Source organism: Uloborus diversus, chromosome 9 (assembly GCF_026930045.1).
Source record: "Uloborus diversus isolate 005 chromosome 9, Udiv.v.3.1, whole genome shotgun sequence".
NCBI classification, from domain to species: domain Eukaryota; kingdom Metazoa; phylum Arthropoda; class Arachnida; order Araneae; family Uloboridae; genus Uloborus; species Uloborus diversus.
This window is the reverse complement of record NC_072739.1, coordinates 141,813,539-141,820,038: the sequence shown is the minus strand read 5'-3', so window position 1 is coordinate 141,820,038 and position 6,500 is coordinate 141,813,539.

Sequence of the window (6,500 nt, the reverse complement as noted above, 5' to 3'; positions counted from 1 at the left end):
TATTTTCAAGAAATCAAAAAACAATTTAACTTACAGTCAACTTTCGATAACTCGAAATCCCAAGGGACCGACTAAAACGTTCGAGTTATTGATATATCGAGTAATGAGAAGTTTTTACAACCAGGGCTGTGGAGTCGGAGTCGAAGAGTCGGAGTCGGACTGATTTTGAGGTTAAGGAGTCGGAGTCGTAGTTGTTAGAAAACATGCCGACTCCGACTCCGGGCTTCTTTTTTTCTTTCCCTTTCGCTGACTCTCCTTGCATTTTTTAAAAACTGACTTCCAATTATTTCGATTACATGCATGAAAAGATACTAATGAGAAAATAACTGCCATTATGGCAATCAGCTAGCTTGAGTGCTTACAGAACTTTCTGTAGCCGTCCCCTAGTTTGCTTGCTTTTTAACTTAACTAATAGCAACTGTCAGCAAACGGTTTTGTTGCCTAACATTTTCAAGTAATCACTTACAAATAAAAATAGAAATATAGTGTTTTGTTCGATCTCAGTTGTAAAATAGTAAAAGAAACGTAACAAATTAGTAAGTTGAGGCCCGTAGCTAATGTTGAAACGTTTAAGGGTGAACGGCAAATTCAAAAAAGTTCTGGCGCGAAAGCACTAATCACTTACAAATAAAAATAGAAATATAGTGTTTTGTTCGATCTCAGTTGTAAAATAGTAAAAGAAACGTAACAAATTAGTAAGTTGAGGCCCGTAGCTAATGTTGAAACGTTTAAGGGTGAACGGCAAATTCAAAAAAGTTCTGGCGCGAAAGCACGAATCCAAAAGATAATCTAATGGTTTTTTCTTTTTTAAGACTATTTATAAGCTTGATTCTCACTAAAAAGTATGGAACAAAATAAGTGTAAATGATTTCTTGATTACAACACTCAATAATTGCAGTTAATCTTAAAATCTTCATATTAAGGTTAACTCTAAAGCAGCAAATAAAATTTAAATTAAAAATTTTGCGAATGAGAAACATAGGTATAGTAAAAGCTATTCGTACAAATTTGTATACCGCCGCATTTTGCGTAAAATTAGCTCCTGATGTATATGCGCCCTATTTTCGTTGCAATTTTATTGATCAAATATAATTTAAAATATATTCGCGAAAATTTTCAGAATTAAAGTATTTATATTTTTTTATAAACTCTGAAATTAACTTTGCTTACCATCTACCAGATGGGTGTCACCCGGGGCAAACCACCCCCTCTCAAGAACTTGAATTTAGAAAAAAAGGTTTTTGTTTTCCCTTCAAAAATTAAAAGCATACGATTTGATCAATGTCTATTTGTTAAACATTAAATGGAAGCAAATTACAGATAATCCTTTTCAAATTTTTTAAAAGGGATTTTTAAGTCATCTCACTTTTTAACTCGTAACTATTGGAAAATTTGATTTTTAAATTGAATTTCTGACGTTGTATGCGTCTTGGGTTTACAATAAAAAACAAAATGCGAAATTTTCATAAAAAGGAATTAATACTTCAATCTCTGTTTAGAGGTTTTCCCCCTTCCCCTGAAGGGAGAGAGGGAGTAGAAAAAATACAATTTTAAAAAAATCCGGAGTCGGAGTCGGGCGTTTCAAAATCCAGGAGTCGGAGTCGGCCATTTTCCTTCCGACTCCGCAGCCCTGTTTACAACAGTCTCAAGAGTTTGGGACCCAAAGAAATCTTTGAGATAAAGGAATGTCCGAGTTGTTTTGTTCAATATTGCAAATAGAAAAGCACGATTAGTGATAATGTCACAAACTTGGAGTCAAATACTCAGAAATTGGTTTTTGAAAAGCACGCACAAACATCAAGAGTTGGTAACAACAATTATTGGTTTGTAATTTTCTTTCCTTTCCCATATTTTCCCGTTATGTTATTAAATGAAATGTTTTGAAATTTTATATGTATTCTGTGCGAGAAACTGGTTTTTCACGAGGTCTGGCCCTCGGGTTGAAAAAAAAAATGTTGGGCGCCACTCTGATCTAAGTAAACAAAACTTTTTTTTTCTTTTTTTCTCCACAACTTTGACTTGGAAGAACCAGAGATCCGGATTAACGGGAGCCGGATAAATAAGGTTCTACTTTATTGCGCTATTAGTTTCGTGAGCATAATTTATTTCACGATATTAAATAATTGAATAATAGTGAGAAATGTTTTCTTTCTTTTTCTTTTCCAAGTAAGACCAAGTTTCCTGCGAGTTGTTGACTTCTTTCGAAGTTCATGGAAATTTCGGTGAAAATTTTCTGAAAGTTAGAGGAGCGGATTCACAGCTGTTTTAAAGTTTTAAGTAATGCTTGTTGTCGAAAATGCTGGTGTTCTCATTCTTTAGTTGCTTTGACGTCACCTCTCAAATGTTAGCGCTTCAGAAAAAAAAAAAAAAAAGGCCTGTTGCGAAATCTTTTGGCTCGTATCCAATTGCAGCTTTATTAGTTTCTTGACTTCCTTATTGAAATGCAGTTTAGTGAAAACTTGTCAAAATGACGATTGACGTAAGATGCAGATTGGGGAGAAGGGGGGGGGGGGAGAGATCCTGTTTTTGAAGCACGTGATCGTAAAACGTTCTCTCAAGAATATCTCTTCATCAAAAACATTCCATCGCTTGATGCATAAGGCGTCACTTAAAAAAGTGGAACGCCATAATTTCCCGACTTAATGCTACTTTGGAGTCAAAATTCATGAAATAATGTGATCTGAAGTAGCGCGATGGTGTTTCCTTGTTGAATAGCACCTTTAGTTCCAGAAGAAAAGGGGTAACCACGCAGGTTGGTCTTCTGAAAAAAAAAAAATCGTGGGAATAGGATGTGGGAATGAATTTAATGCGCATAAAACAAAAACTGGTTCACATTTGGGAAATATATTTATTCTCAAAGGCCGGGGAGGGCGGGGGGGGGGGGGGGGTCCTGAAATGCCAAATGATTGGTTTAGCAATGCCATGTTTACAAATGAAACATTTTTACGCATATGTGCAGGGCCGGATTTGAAAGTGTGGCGGCCCCTAATCAGGGTTTGAAAAGATCATCATATTTTCGAAAATATCCGATACTTTGATATATATCCGAATATTTTGATATATATGTATATATCCGATATTTTCGACCCGTGAAAGTTAGGATATTTTGTAAAAAATTTTATTGTGGGGGCCCCTTTGCTGTGGAGACCCCGAGACAGTAGTCCCGCCTGCTCTCCCTTAAATCCGGCCCTGCATATGTGAGGGTTCTAACAAGAGTGGCCGAACTTTATTTTTGTGTGAAAACCAAATTTATCTGAATCAAGAGTGCTTGCAAAAGCCGACTTTGATCCTTTCTCCTTTTCTGCACATACATGATCCCCGCCCCCCCCGCCCCTGTCGATAGCGTCAGTCTTTGGTTAACAGAGTGTGACTGAATTACTGTGTAGGGCTCTCGTTAGTTTTTTTTAATTTCAAGAAAAAGATGGAACGGCATAAATGCTTTCATAAACCATACAAAAGACGTAAATGGCTTTTGGTGACGATTTCTCGCACTTTATTTCGATGTTTTTGACGGAAAACCCGATTTCTGTTATGCATTTGGCTCATTACTGTCCTGATAAGGTCCCCTGCGACTTCTGGCTGATCCGCAGACTCATGAGGCGATTGAGAGGTCAGTGCTGCTCTAGTCGTTCGTTTCTGTCATTTTTAGAGACGTACCGAGTACTCAGTAACTACTCGGTACTTGGCCAATACCGAGTAGCTGTAAAAAATTGAATATTGTTCAAAGCAGATTTTACAATTAATAAAAAAGTGCAAGCATATAATGTACTGCAATCATTTACAATTTAAATTTTGAGAATAATGAAGTTTAATCGTTAATTGAAGGTTAAAAAGTAAATCTTATATTTTAATTCCCCAAAGTTAATGAAACTTATTATGTTATTAAATGAATTTTTGACACAAACAAAATTATTCATAAGAAGCCTAAAAAACACCTTTTCTTGAAAAATAAAACAACGTTAAAAGCGTAAATGTGCAGGAACACTGCAGACACGTGTTTTGGCATTATAAGGAATGCTTTTTTCAATGCACGACAAAATGTAAACTTATAGTTTTAAAGACATCTGACAAAAGTCGAATTTTTTTTACATTCATTAGTTCACATTTTATGCACTGAAAAAGACGCTCCTTGTAATGCAGAAACACGTGTCAGCAGTGCTCCTGCACATTTTTGCTTTTAACGTGGTTTCATTTGCTTTAAAAAAATTTTCACGTTTGGCGGATTAGAAGTATAGATTGATTTAATTTGTTTTAATTCCAACTTGATCAATTCTACCTTTTATTCATTTGTTTATTTTTAATTTAAAAAATAGCTTTTTTGTAAAATTATTGATACAAACAAAATCTTTTAAATGATGCGTAGCTAAATTTCAGTTGGAATTTTGTTTTAAAACTATTATTTGGACATGGAAGTCTATACTACCATTCCAATGAATTCAAAATTCGTCACGTGTGTGTCGGTGGTTCTTCTTAAAACATAATTTGTACTCGGTAAATTGGTAATCGACCATGTAGTAAAAGGCCGAGTATTCGGCACTCGGCTACTCTGCCAAAGTGCTACTCGGTACGTCTCTAGTCATTTTATTTGAAATGAAACAATCTCACAAGGACACGACACTTTGCAACCGCCTAATTCTGTTTTACTGACGCGATTGGCAGACGGGGGGACGGGGGGGGGGGGGGGAAATCACGCGGCTTGCGCTGAAATGTTCAAAGTCTGCTCAAACAAGCTCTCTTGATATTCAGTAAATTACCGCCAGCACGAAACTGCAGTCCTCGGCTGGAAATGACTGAGCTGGCGGTGTATTTCATGTATTTCTGGCTTTAGCCTTGGCTAATGGGCGGTAATTTACTGAATATACCATGCCTTGCCTTCAACCTTCTAGTTGAAGCGAAACGTTGCTTCGGTCACTCGTCTGGTCTGTGCTAATTCTATATTTGCTACCAGTTTGTTTGCCACTCTTGGCTTCCTTAAGAGGTTTTCCATCTCCAGTTCAGTCACTTTTCTATGCCGGACTGATGAGCGCTAATAAGCACGAAACTGCAGTCCTCGGCTGGAAATGACTGAGCTGGCGGTGTGTTTCATGTTTCATGTAAGCTCTCTTGATCCATATTCATTAGGCTTCCACGCAAAGAAATAAGGTCGGATACTTTTCGGACAGCTCTCGTATTTGCTCTTTATTCCCGGTCACGCTCTCAATGTGTTCAGATCATTATTTTTCAAGTACATTTTTTTTAGAAAGTTGACACATATATACACTTATATGACATATTCCATATATTTAAATACAGTAAAACCTGGTAAAGTTTACCACCCTTGTAAGTTGACCATCTGTCAAAGTAGGTACAGAATTAGTCCCGGCCATATTATATAAATCAACCTCTATAAGTTGACCACCTGTTTAGGTTGACCACTAAAGTAGTGTGCACCAAAAATGGTCAACTTACACAGGTTTCACTGTGTACAGCAAAAGCCACAGTCTAAAACTCCGGTAGTATAGTGCTCTGAGAGTGTTGAAACGGATTCTCCAATCCAGATTTTTAAAGAACGTCTTAAAGTTCCACAATTGAAAAAATCACAGCTTAAATACTACGATGAGCGGTCAGAACATTTCTAACACTCAATTAAAGGAAGAAATATACGCAAGGCTAGGACTGTTCTCCTGTTTTGATATAAAATATTACTCTACGCAAAAGCTATATAAATATAGAATAGTGCGGTTTCAGTTATCCGATTTTATATTAGTATGTGTTTGCTAGGGGTGCCCTCCCTTAAGAGCAAGGACGCATTCCCCGTATAAATATCGCGAAGTCCCACCAAAGCGAGAGCCCCCCCTAACATGAGAAACATACCCCTCAAAACAACCACCCTAAAAATTTCGATGGCGCAGTCCCCTCCCCCCACACAGGTGGGCACCCTTGTGTTTGCTAAATTCATTTATTTGAGTTCCGAAGCAAATTTCAAATAAAACATTACTTTTCCGATTTCCGAAACTTCAAAGTCACCAAAGCTATTGTTTAGATTTTTGTAAAGATTAGTTATTGTGAAGCTCTGAGAAGTTGAGCTCCGACTCTGACAATGTTTACTTCTGTTTCGGAAAATCGGGAGGGGGTAATTGGCGCTAAATTGAGTTGAGAATCTTTCTTAGTAGTTTTCAAAAATATTCCAACTAAAATCCGAGCCAATAACGCGTCTATTTTTCACTAAATTCCCCTAAAACAGGTAAACATAGTCAAGGTCACAGCTCAACTAACCAGAGCTGGAGGGTGTTTGGGACGGGTTCATGATTTAAAATTTTTTCCTGGTTGTGTTGTGTCTCTGAATTAGACGACAATTTAATGTATCCCTGTGCCACCTACTGTATTTTTACTATCGAATATTGATATTGTTTCATGCTACCACGCCTTCCTTTTTACATTCATAGAAGAAACAAGAAAGTCTCTTCACTCTAATAGTACGCTTGATCAACATAAAAAGTGTAGTTGATATGAACAGAAAC